Consider the following 14,086-nt stretch of genomic DNA (forward strand, 5'->3'; position numbering starts at 1 on the left):
AAGGCTGCATCTTCACCATTACACTGGGAAAATTTGGAAAGTAAATGAGAATTGCAAACTCCTCTACAGAATAATAGCAATGAGAGAAATAGTAATCCCTAACACTTGGAAACTGATCAATAATTAAAGTGTGACTTCATAGCCATGAATATGATCCTAGAGCCATTCTGTGAGGGAGTAGAACAAGTATAAGTATCTTTCCTCGGAGATGCAGAAACCAAGACTCATTGGGGTAACCTGACTTGCTCAAGGTCTTGCTGGTCCTTAGGAAAAACAGACAGTCAGTGCTTGGACCTTTTGATTCTGAATCTAGAATGGTTTCCATTTGATCACACCAAATCTTAGCATTTAATGGTAGAGGAAGTGAACACAAAGGCTTCCTAAAATACCCATGTTTGTCAGGGCTGCCGTAACAAAGTACCAAAGAGTGGTTTAAACAACATAAATTTATTCCATAACACTCTGCTACCCATAATGTCATAGTTTTGGACGGAATCCACTCTGGTCTGGCTCCCTGAAACTCCTACAATAGGCCTGCAAGTCCGTTTTGTCTTCACTTGCACCTGACACACAGGTAGAGGCCACGACTTTCTTGTATTGGGATTCTTGGTGTCTGACTCCCATTTAGCTGTCCCTGCCCTACAATCTGGACTTAACAGAAGTAGAGGCAAGAATATAACACACTTCCTACTGACTACAGGGAAATAGAGGAGAACTGGAGACTTAAAAGGATAAATGTGAAAGTAGGGGCTCTGAGGAGATGCAAAGGAGAGGGGACCAAGGTGTATGACATAAAACAGAAATATTTTCAGCTTTATTACCAATTGAGAGGCTAATTAGAAACACATAACCATGTGCAATGATTTATACACCGAATATTCAATAAGCATCTTTTGTAAGGCAGGCACTGGGTGCGGGGCAATGAACCAAATGTGATGTCTTCCATCTGGGACCTCACAATGGCCTGAGAAGTCCCAACAAGTGAATAAGCTGAACTCAGTTCCTTAAGTGTGTCAATAGTCTTGTCACCCATTAATATACTGTCTTGAATTAGGTAGAAAGTTTTATAAAGTTTACTCTGAAAAAATAATGGCCTCCACAAATAATTTTAAAATCAGAGAAGGTGAAATTTGTTGTTCTGGATTTTATGCTAGAGGGGCCTGGCAAGTGCTGAGTGTCCAGTTCTTTTAAATATTTTCCAGGTTCCTAATGTAAGCCAGGCTCTGGGCCAAGTACTACGGGTGAATACATTGAAATCATTCGCCACAAAAAGAGCCTACAGTAAAATGAAAGCAGACATGTAAACTAGAAAATACATCTTACAAGAACTGGTATAAGACAGTTGACCACTGAATGCTAGTAGAGCAGAGGGAACATATTTTAAGCAAACTTACAAGAAGGAAAGACTTTTCAAAAGACATGATGAACGTTCAACTGAGTTTGAAGGGGGAAAGGAATTTACTAGGTTTTATAAAAGAGGGGATAGATGGGAAAGGACATTTAGAAGGAAGACTATACTTGAACAAGGTACATATTGTCAAGATAGTGTATTAAGCAGATTGATTATGTCCAGAAATTAGAGATATATGTGGAATAAGATGATGGCAGAGAAGTAGGCAGAGGCCAGTTTGTGAAAGACCTTGTGTCCTACACTAAGGCATTTGAAATTCATGCTGAAAGCACTGGAGAGCTCCTGAAGAATTTTCAACCAAGAACATTTTCATAATTGCAGCTTGTTCTACTCTAAAAGCAGTGTGCATGATGGACTGAGAGGGACCAGAGTGGGGGTAAGAAAGTGAGGAGGCTAAAGGGACACATGCTGTTTGTCCAACATCACAGCCATCAAGGTACCAACTCTCTCCCATTCTTATATGCTGCTCAGGCCACACATGTGGGGCTCGTGTGTCTTCTTCTAACCTCAGGAGTGGACACATGACCTCAGGCCTGCATAATCAAAATACCTCTTTATCATCTTATCTCCTACCCACTTGGGCCATAGTGATGGATTTGGGGTTGAGCATGCATCTTTTGCTATTTTAAGAAAATAGCTTTTGTTGAACTATCAAGAAAGATTCTTTGGAATGGCTAGCTGAAGTTCTTGTACAGGCTCAGGGCTGCAAGTGGCTGTCTTCCTACTAAGAGAAGCTGCCCGTTGGAGACAAAGACTGGGTAAATAGAGTCCTGGTGAAATAATATGAACCTTTGCATCCAGAAAGCCTGGAAAAAATTTCACTCTTGTGACTTCTCAGTTCCATAATCCAATAAATTCTTTCTCTTCCTCCTACTCTTCTTTTTCTTTCTTTCTTTCTTTTTTTTTTTTTTGTTTCAGCTAGTTGGAGTTGAGTTACTTATATTGAAAACTCAAAGTCCTGATTAATACAAGGTCCACTATAGTAATCCAACTGGACAAGTAGACAAAGTTTATTTTCTTTCCTAAATAACTAGCTGAAAGATGACGTTCCAAATGTTTACAGAACATGTACTGCGGCCAATCACTGTGTCAGGCATGTTCACATGTGTGTCTTATTTGATACTAAGAGCAGCCTGAGAGGTAGGAACTATTATCCCCATTTTATAAGCCTGAAAACAGGCTTAGAAAGGTCTCTTGGTGGCAAAAATATCTGAAGGCATTTATTCCAAAAAAGTGAACACTGGCCATTTCTGGGCAATTTGGTAACAAAGGAGTTTTGTTTAATATTTAAATTTAACATGAAACATGTAATTTTCATTAAAAATTAAAATTTTATGAAACGATAAATAAACATATGGAAGCCTTGGCCAACATCACAAACCAGGATGGCATAGATATAAATCCCAGCCTTCCCAAGTCCCTTCACACCACATTATCTTTTCTTAAGAGATAGTCACTTAGGCCAGTGGGGAATTGAGGGAAACCAGTAGCATCAGAAAGTAGTTTTCATCTGGCCTGGCTCTGACTGGGGCCATCCCTCTAAGCCACATGCCTTACTTTGTTCTCCTATCAGATGTGCACCAAGGCTAAGAGGCCACAGGGCTCTCCTTGCCATTCTTAGTAAATCAGTTTTGCAAAGTCTTTAGACCTTCTTGCAGAGCATTCAGGTATACAGGGTTGTGACTGAGCAACCACAATGGGACTCCCTTTAGGCCCTGGAGCAGTGTGGCACCAATCTGAAAGACTGAAGTTCACATAATCAAAGTCAAAAGAGTCTGTTCACCATTGTCATGTGCTTTCTAGAAAGAGACAGATACCTGGATGATGGCGCAGACTGCCTCCCTCACCATTTCATTCTATATGCCTGTACTGAGAGGATCAGCAGGAGGAGAGTTATCAAGTGCTTGCAAGGTCCCTAGGTCTGTACTGGCATTCAGGCCTTCCTCTGCTGCTGGGAATTCCTTGACAGAAGACATTGCAGTAGTGGGTACTCAGGAGAGAAGCAACTACAATGGGGGCATTTCTCCCAGGGTAAACACTGAATCCTTTCTTCCTGTTCTAGAGTAGATTTCCCTGAGCCCTGGGGCTTGGTTGTTCATGCAGACAGAATGGTAACCATTGAAACTGTCCCTAACTCAGTAATTCTCTGAGCTCCCTTTAGAGTACCTAAATACTCTTATTTTCCATCTCTCCTGAGAAAGAACGAAGAATGAGAGTAGGACTCATGTCTATCATATATTTGCCAAGGACCTTATACCTGAAGAATTTAGGTGACTGAGGGTGGGGAAGATCTGAGTGATCAGATAAATAAGATAGACAGCTACAGATACCTGGAAGCTATATTTTTATTCTTTTATTTATAACATACTCATTATTATCCAAAAAGAGAACATATAACTCTTGAAATACTTGAAACATGAACGCCATCCAAGAAAGACAATGTGAAACAAGTACACATAACATTTAAATTTAAATACAAAAAAATAAAACAAAATAAAATATTCATTATGTAACAGTCTTCTGCTAGGCACTGAAGAGAGAATGCTGAATAAGAGAGACAACTTAGATTCCCTTCTGTAAACCATGACATGTACCCCTCCCAAATTTTCTGTTGAGGACAGATTTCTATCATTGGGTGCCTTATAATTTTGTATTCTTTCCTCACTTATAAGGCCAAGCTCAATATGGTGACTTTCCTCAAACCTGAGACACTGGACACACTTCCCTTCTCCTGTGGAGTTTCTGGTGTCTAAGAAGGCTTGACTGCCTGCTAAACTTTCTCCTGCATACGCTACAAGTATAAGGCTGCTCCTCTGTGTGCGTCCTCTGGTGTTTAATAAGGTGGGAGTTCTGAACGAATCTTTTCCCACATTCATTACATTTAAAGGGCTTCTCTCCTGTGTGAATTCTTTGGTGTGTCTGTAGATGTGTATTATGACTAAAGCTTTTCCCACACCATGAGCATCTATATGGTTTTATTCCTTGGTGTGTCATGAAGTGCTTCTTACGATCTCAACTCCATCTAAATCTCCTATCACACTGTTGACATTTATAGGGTTTCTATTTAGTGTCAATTCTCTGGTGCTTAATAAGGTCAGAGCTAACTTTGAAGCTTTTCCCACATTCCTGACATGTAAAAGGTTTCTCTACTGTGTGGCCTTTCCCACGAAGATCTGTAAGTTTTGGAAGATCTTCTTTAGAAGTTGAAAGTTTCTTCCTTTTCTTCCCTGGAAAAGCTCGACACCATTTGTGAACCCTGTGTGTATCACCATGATTTTCCTTGTTCGTTGTTTTCTGGGAAACTTCCATTCTGGTCTTTTCTGATACTTTGCATCCTGGTATTTCTATTTCTGATGCAGGAACAGATACAGGCTGATCGTTTCCAGTGTGTTTTTTGAGCATTAACCCTGTTAGAATCAACAGAAGAATCAGCCATCTGCATCTCAGTACAAGAAAACTACACAAATGGAGACAAAAGTCAATGATGATTGCTTTTAAAAAAAAATACAGGAACAAGTTGTTTCTAGTTCATTTCTCCTTGATCCTCCCCATGAGGCATAACAACAAACCCATTAAATAATGCTAGAGATAACACAAACAAAATTCTAAAAAGTGTTAAGAAAAAGACAAACCGGTTTTGGACCCCAGAACTAGAATCATAATGTAGCAGGCTGTCTTACATCCCCATACCCAAAAGAAAAAGGCAACCCAGATCCCAGGTTTTTCCAACCCTCAACCTATCAACAGAAGGCTTCCTGGGTAGGTTTATTCCTTCCCCAGCATGAATGGGAAACCTGACAACATCAAGCAAACCACACATCACTGGCAAAGGGGATCAGCCTGGAGTCCTGTCAACAGTAAGTGGCAAGGAGAGGAACTTGCCCTCCCTACTGGGCTACAGACTCTCCTCAACCCAAGCCGAAAGATACCAAAACGTACAAGCAGAACTGGCAGTACGGACCCAGCCACATCAAGAGGAGTGCTTGGGAAGCCTCTGGAATACTGTAGATATGAGAATCCCTCCACTCAGTAGGAGACACCAAAGTGGGCAGGCAGAACTGGCAAGAGGGAAACAGCCACAACAAGCGGCCTGGACTATGAAGTCTCTTAATCCCCATGGGTCTGAGACTCTCCTTCCCCACTGAGATATACCCTAGCCTAAGAAAATGCTTTCCACACTCTCAGGCAACAGCAGCAGCAGCAAGGACCCATGGGAGCCCCAGAAGTACCAGATAAACCAAGGAGACCAAAATAACACCACACAGGCTCTGAAAATTATCCCTGGAAGCATATCCTACAAAAGAAGGAAAGAACCTCTATGCTAAACTAAAACAGGGTGACTGCCTGCTAAAATAAAATATGATTTAACTAGGACCCAGACTTTCCTAACATAATAGACAAAATGATCAAACAATGGAAATATGACAAAAATGTAATCAAACTAAACATCAAAACCAGAAAACCTAAAAACATGTGGAAATCAAACAAAACACTTCCAAATAACCCATGATTCAAACACAAAGTCTCAAAGGATATTTAAAAATAGAGTTAAACTGAGGAAGGAAATCGCAGAGCGTGTAAACAGGTGGAAAACCATACCATGCTCGTGGATCGGAAGAATCAACATTGTTAAAATGTCTATACCACCCAAAGTGATCTACAGATTCAATGCAATCCCTATTAAATTACCAACATCATTTTTCACAGATACAGAAAAACTAATTTTACGCTTTGTATGGAACCAGAGAAGACCCCGTGTAGCAAAAGAAATTTTAGGCAATAGAAACAAAATGGGAGATATTAATTTACCAGACTTCAAACTATACTACAAGGCCGTGGTTATTAAAACTGCATGGCATTGGCACAAGTGCAGGGGCACAGACCAGTGGAACAGAACACAAAATCCAGATATAAAACCATCCTCATAGAGCCATCTAATCTTTGACAAAGCAGACAAAAATATACTCTGGGGAAAAGAATCTTTATTCGATAAATGGTGCTGGGAAAACTGGATAGCCACATGCAGAAGACTGAAACAGGACCCACAGCTTTCACCTCTCACAAGCACCACATATACTCAGCAGCAAATTCGTTTCCCTGATCATCACCTAAGTCCACATTTCGGAATAACACCAATTGGGTGTCAGACAGATGTAGGGGATGGCTGTCTACCTACATAATGAGTGTGATGTGCACTGTCTCGGGAATGGACAGGCTTGAAGCTCTGACTCGGGGGGTGGGGGGCGTGGGCAATATACATAACCTAAACTTTTGTACCCCCATAATAAGCTGAAATAAAAAAATTGAGTTGAATGAACATAAAATTACAATATATCAAAATATATGGAATTCAAGTTGAAGAAGTTCTCAGAGAGAAATTTATAGCTCTAAATGTTAACAATAGAAAAGAGGAAAGGCCTCAAATCAATAATCTAAGTTCCTACCTCAAGAAACTAGAAAAAAGGGAAAATACGCCCAAAGCAGAATGAAAAAGGAAATACCTATGAGGGCAGAGAGCATCATCGATAAAAGGTATGCTCTTCAACAAATTAATAAAACTGATAAAACTCTATCAAGATTGACAAAAATAAAAAGAAGACACAGATCACCAATATCCAGAAGGAAATAGAGCATACCACTACACATTCTACAGCAACTAAAAACATAAGAGAATACCATGAGCTTTAAGTTCACGAATTTTAAAAGTTAGGGAAAATGGAACAATTCCTTGAAAACCAGAAACTACTAAAATCCAACCAACATGAAGCAGATAACCCGAACAGTACTATGACCATTAAGAAACTGAATTCATAATTTTAAAGCTTCCCCAAAAGAAATATGCAGATCCAGATAGTGTCACTGGAGAATTCTACCAAATATTTAAAGAATTAACGACTGTGATGAATGTCTTCCAAAAAAGAGGAGGAAATACTACCCAACTCATTTTATAAGGACAGTGTTACCCTGATACCAAAACCATACATAGGCAGTACTAAATTAAAAGAAACAAAAACTACACACTAACATTTCCCAAGAATTTAAATGCAACAATTATCAACAAAATATTGGCAAACTCAGTGCAACAATGCAACAATGCATTGTTGCAACAGTGCAACAATGTATAAGGAGAATGATATACCATGACCAAGTGGGATTCATTGCAGGTATGCAAAGCTGGTTCAACATTTGAAAATCAATCAACATAACCCACCTGATCAACAAACTAAAGAGAAAAGATCATATGTTTCCATCAACTGACACAGAAAAAGTAATTGACAAAATACCACATCCATTTATGATTAAAAAAACACTCATAAACTTAGGAATTATATCAACTTGATAAAGAATATCAACAAAAACCCCTTAATAGGTAATGGTGAAAGACTGAATGTTTTCATGCTAAAATTGGGAGCAAGATAAGGATGTCTGCTGTCACCACTCTTATTCAACATAGTGGATCTAATGCAATAAGGCAAGACAAAGAAATCAAATGTATTGTAGATCATATGGATTGCCTGTGTAGAAAATCTCAAGGAATCTACCAAAAAACCCCTTAGAACTAATAAGTGAATTCAGTACAGTCACAGGATAAAATAACAAAACCCAAAATCAATGGCATTCCGATCTAAAAACAATGAACATGCAGAAACCAAAATTAAAAATAATACCATTTATAATTGCTCCAATGAAAATGAAAAGCTAGGGCATATACTCACCAAAACATACAGAGTATATGTATGCTGAAAACTACAAAAAGTTACTGGAAGAAATTAAAGAAGACCTAACTTAATAAAGACATACTGTGTTTGTGGATTGGAAGAATCAACATTTAATAGTAAAGATGTCAATCTCCTCAAACCGATGTATAGCTTGAATGCAACTTCTGGCAAAATCCCAACAAAGTTTATTGTAGACATAAATAAGCTTACACTAAAATTTACATGGAAAGGCATAGGCCCCAGAATAGCTGAAAGAATACTGACAAAGAATAAAGTGGAAAGAATCACTCTACCTGATAGATATGAAGGCTAGCTATACAGCTACAGTAATCAAAACAGTGCAATATTGGCAGAGGGATAGACACAGCTCAGTGGAACAGAATAGATGTACACAAATGTGCCCAACTGATCTTTGATGAAAAAGCACAAAAACAATTCAATGGAGGAAGGACAGCCTTTTCAACAAATGATGCTGAAGTAATTGGACCTCCACAGGCAAAAAGAAAAAAAAAAACACAAAACCCCTAAACCTCACATCTTATATAATAATTAACTCAAAATGAATCAGGGACTTAAATGTAAAATATTTTAAATTATAAAATTTTAGGAGAAAACAAAGCAGAAAATTTTAGGGATAGAGAGGTAAGCTAGTTGGAGTTCTAGACTTGACACCAAAAACACAATCTATAAAAGGACAAAAGGGAAAATCAGTCCTTATCAAAGTTAAAAACTTTTACTTTGTGGAAGCCCGTGGGAAGAATATAAAGATGATATACAGACTAGGAAAAAATTCTTTGCAAACCATTTATCCAACAAAGCCCTAGAATCTAGAATATAGATCTAGATTCTAGGTCTGGTCACAGGTACCCCTCCCTTCCCTAATGAAAAAAGCAGCAGCCCCTCCTATCCCTCAATACCCACCCCAAAACTGAAACAAAGAAATTCCTTACTCCTAGTGCCAACATCTCCTGGCTGAGGAAGCTGCCATGCCCCAGCCCTAAGAACCTATATAAACCCACCCAGACTTCTGGGCGGCACGGCTTCTCTGGGCCCACTCCGTGGGTCCCGTGAGGCTCACCCGGGTCCATCTCTCGGGACTCGTTACCCCCACCCGGGAGTGCTCCAATAAAGCCTCTTTACTTAGCCCTTTCAACTCTGCTCGTCTTTCTTTCTCTGGCGCCGGCCACTCCAAAAAACCTTACAATCGTTAGCCATTAGAGAAATGCAAATCAAAAACACAATGAGATATCACTACACACCTATCAAAGTGGCTAAAATTTAAAAAGTACTGACAGTAAACACTGGCAAGGATGTGGAGACACTGGGTCTCTCACACATTACTAGAGGCAATGTAAACTGATGCAGCCACTGTGGAAAACAGTTTGGTACTTTTTTATAAAATTAAATATGCATTAATAATGACCATATCAACCAGCACTTGCACACTTGAGACATTTATCCCAGAGAAATGAAAATTTATCTCTACACGAAAACCTGTACACAAATGTTCATGGCAGCTATATTCATAAGAGCCAAAAACTGGAGACAGCAAAAATATCCTTCCTTGGGTGAATGGTTAAACAAATGGTGGCATATCAATTCCAAGGGATGCTGCTTAGCAGTAAAGAGGAATGAACTACTGATACATGCAACAATTTCGATACATTTCCAGGGAATTACTCTGAATGAAAAAAGCTAATCCCAAAAAGTTACGTACTTTGTAATTCCATTCACATAACGTTTTTCAAATGGCAAAATTTTAAGAATGTAGAACAGATTAGTGGTCGGCATGGGTTCACCGGGTGTGGCAGGGAAGTGTGCACGGTTTTAAAAGGGCAACACGGGGGATCCTTGTGCTAATGTAACTGTCCAGTATACTTTGGCTGTGGTGTTGAATACACACACCTGCACGTGGGATAGAATTGTATAGAACTAAAACACACACACACACACACACACACACACATGAATACAAGTGAAACTGGAGAAATCTGAATAAGATCAGTGGATTGTATCAATATCCTGGTTGTGATATCATACAATACTCTTGCAAAAGTTATCACTGTGGGAAACTGCGTAAAGTGTCCATGGGTTCTCTTTGTTATTACATTTTAAATCTACGTGTGCATCTAAAATTATCTCAATAAAAACTTCAACTGAAAAAATATAGGAGCAGAGTCTTAACATGTTAAGCCCCTGTAAAGGTTTCTACAAGGAATGTTTGTCCTCTTCCCATGTATACACTTACCTGTAGGAGACTCTCTAAGGCTATCCCTGAACTCTTGGGGACCTTGGATCTATGGTTCTTCCCCTTGCTCTAAATAGGTCACTTTAAGTTCAGGATGCAATAATAATGCTCTGAGAATAAAACCTTGAGGTCATGGACGGTCATCTCAATTCCAGACTACCGTCAGGTAGAGTGAATAACACTTTTATACTTTTTTTTTACTCCAAATGTTTAAATGGGCAGAATCTTGGATCCAATATCTTCTTTATACTCTACTGTGGATGTGGGTAGATATGCAATGAGGAAGCTAAGAAGTAAATGTAAGGCAGATAGAGGAAAACAACTTAGGGAATGGGAATCCCGTTATACTGAAGTAGACTTGGTTAGACATGATAGTGGCTTAGACAAGGATGATGAAAGTGGAAGGGCTTGAGACATGGCTGGATTCAGGCTGTAGCTTGAAGATAGACCTAAGAGAACCTGCCAATGGATCAGCTGTGGAGTATAACAGAAAGATTGGAGTCAAGGATGAGTGACAGGATTTTGGCCTTGGCAACTGGGTAAATGGGGGTTCCCTTTACTGAGATGGAAAAGATATGACAAGAGAAGGTTTTTAGGGTGGAGGTGAGGGTATGATAGATCAAGAATTCTATTTAGAATGTAGAAGTGAGACATGTGTATTAATAAAAAGCTCCCCTGGTGAACCAGGTAAGCCTTTTCTTTCCCCCACACCATCAAGCTGAGAACCAACCAGCTATTAGAACACTGGGACTCTCTCACAGGGTCCATTTTCCATAAACCGAGGACATAACATATCATTCAACTTCTACACAGAAGGAAGGAATATTTACCTATGCCGATGGCATTCTCATAGATATCCTGCATAACATTCATGTAGAGAGTCTTCTGAGAAGTATCCAATAATTGCCATTCTTCCTCAGAAAAATACAGAGCCACATCTTCAAACGTCAACAAACTCTAGAGAACAGAATGGGCTGTAGTTTAGTACTTGCCACTCTAGAAGTTGTCCTACCACCCGTCTCTGAATTACACAGTAGGTCAGGGGCAGAAGAAGTTAACAACACAAGATTTAGGGGGAAAAAAGCAAAGCGAGATGGCAGAAAGGAAGAAGCAAAGAGGATCAGTCAACAGCCTAGGAGGTGCCCAATTCCCACAGTGCCAAGCCTATTTGGCTAGAAGACAGTTGGGGCCAACATGCCTCAAAGCACCTGCTGGACACTATGGGTCCTAGTCAGCAGGGGCAAGCAGACACAAGGCCATGTTCAGGTTGCCTGAAAAACCTGGAGAGTACAGCTCACCTGGGACTTAGGCAAGATGAGCTCAGATGCCATCTTCTGGTCTTTGGGGCTTTTCTGCTCAGAAGAGACTAAAATCTGTTCAGCCTGCGCAGCTGTAAGTGGAAAAAAGCCAGAGAAAATGTCTCTTTCCTGTTTACGAACATCCTGAGCTGATTTCTAAAATACATCAGGATGCCTTCACTAAAGACAGGTCACCTTGACAAGTGTGTGTGTGGTGCCCAGAAGTGGCCTTTTCATTGTAAATAAGAACCAAATATTCACCACTCATAGAACTGGTTCCCCGGTTAGTTCATTATTTCTCCAGATTTCATGAGAGAAATCAGTAAAAGGAAATACATACATTTTTCCTCCCATAAAATAAATTGTTTATTGAGCTGGGCAAAATAGGTCTGAAAATGAAGGACTTAGGTCCCCAGTGTACAGCAGGAAATGTGGAAGACTTTTCTCTTTCATTAGTTTTTCCCTGTTGTACAATTTTCTTCACATTCTGCTATTGACAGCTCATGTCTGATCCCAGTTTCTCCTGCAACTTGTGAGAGTGAGGTGGCCCCACCTGCCCCTGCTCCATCTTCTTCTCTTCTTTCAAATTTCAAAGGAGCAGCGTTCACAGTGTGAGTATCAGGGTTCGTGGTTTGGATATTTCTGTCCCCCAGGCCAACCCCGACCTTCACCCACCTTTGATCTACAGTAATCCCACCTGGGAGACATCACAGCTGCTAGCATAGCTGTACACCTGGAAATTTCCCATGACATCCTAGCTGAACCAATTACTCTCACAGCTCCCAGGAGAAAAGAATTATGATCAAGCTCCTCACCTCTTTCATATATAGGATGGGTTTCTTTGTGAGTATTCCTGCTCAGCTGTTCTCGTAGTACCTGGCGTGTGTTCCAACATTCATTCTGGAACATGCCCATCGGTTGGGGCTCTCCTGGCTTCCACCTGAAGCCTGGGGCCACTGCTGTTCCTCCCACGAGCACTGCTTCCTTTCCCAGCTCATGGGCTGTGACCTAGAAATAATCCCCATCCTCATCAACACAGAACTTACTTTTGGTTTTGGGGTGGTAGTGGAGGGAGGAACAAGAGTAGGGCCCAGATTTGGGGAGTACGTGACATTAATGAAAGGAATAAAAAGACTGAGGAGGTACTGTGCCACTATGCTCCCATAAAGAACTATACTCAAAATCTGGGAAAGTTAGGATAAAATGGAAAAGGCTATGAACAATGCCACTACCCCTCCAACCCAGCAATCCCCATCCCTGTGCACAGAGACCCAGCTCAAGCTATAGGCAGCGTTGGGCAGCCTGCCTGTTCCCCTTCACTGGCTTGCTTTATTGGCTTGGGTCCTTGCCTTTATGGATTTCTATCTCCTAGTTTTCTCCAAAGGATAAGAAATTGAATTAAAAAACTCATTCTTGTCAGCCAGAATTTCCAATCCTCCCATAGCCAGGGAAACATTTCATGGGGAAAGAGAATGGAATGGAGGATGGGGGAAGAGTAGGGCTCCAACCTCCCTCCACATAACTTGGTTGTAATAAGACATCAAAAATATGTCCTGCCTCGGATTCTTTAAGGTGGGCTCCTGAGGAAAGGAAGTGTGCTGCCATCTCCCAGAGGCATACCTTGGTTCCCCACTCTCCAGCACGGCCAAGGACAGGCCACAAAGGGAGGGCACTGGAGGCTCTTTTCTCCCGGCCCAGAGATACGTGTTCCCACTACAGAGGACACTACCCCTCAGCATCCTGATTCCCTCCACTTCTCTGTTGGCATTTGTCTTTGTTCCATATCTTTGTTTCCCTTTTTTCCCTTTTTATTTCTTCTCTTTTATTGCAGTCTCCCTAGAGTTGTTTGATTTATATTTCTGTTTCTCTCCTTTGGTCTCTCTAAGCAGTGTCCATTTTTTGGACCTTTTCTCCTTTCCCAACTCCTTCTGGCCTTTTATTTCTGTTTCTAAGAACTTAAGTCGTGCTTCTTTAGCCATGCCACACTAGGCCCACCACTTTCAATTCACACTGGTCCTAAATTGGGAAAAAATATATTTCTTTTCTCTTACGCCAGGAAAGACTCTGCCAGGAACTCTGAAACCCTTGGCCTGACTATTACTGCATGTCTGTGATTTCGGATCCCACCTAGTTGTCCTAAAGGAACAACAGAAGAGTGACTCAATCTTTCTTATTCCCTCACAACCTCCCACCCCAATATATGCACCACTATCCTATTTCATTGCATATGTAAGGAATCTTTTGTCTTACCTCATTCTTTGTTCCATCAGGTTTTCTCTGCAAGCATTCTACCAGGAACACAGCCTGTTTGACATTCTGGGGATGATGCTCTCCTGTGTGAATTCTTTGGTGTGTCTGTAGATGTGTATTATGACTAAAGCTTTTCCCACACCATGAGCATCTATATGGT

The 14,086-nt window shown here is 40.5% G+C and overlaps 1 pseudogene; it reads right to left on the bottom strand.

Annotated features, from left to right (window-relative positions):
• Positions 1-4,108: 4,108 nt before the first annotated feature.
• Positions 4,109-14,001, bottom strand: LOC138378220 (zinc finger protein 75D-like; annotated as a pseudogene).
• Positions 14,002-14,086: the final 85 nt, after the last annotated feature.

The sequence above is a fragment of the Eulemur rufifrons genome, chromosome 30 (genome assembly GCF_041146395.1).
Source record: "Eulemur rufifrons isolate Redbay chromosome 30, OSU_ERuf_1, whole genome shotgun sequence".
In the NCBI taxonomy this organism is placed as follows: domain Eukaryota; kingdom Metazoa; phylum Chordata; class Mammalia; order Primates; family Lemuridae; genus Eulemur; species Eulemur rufifrons.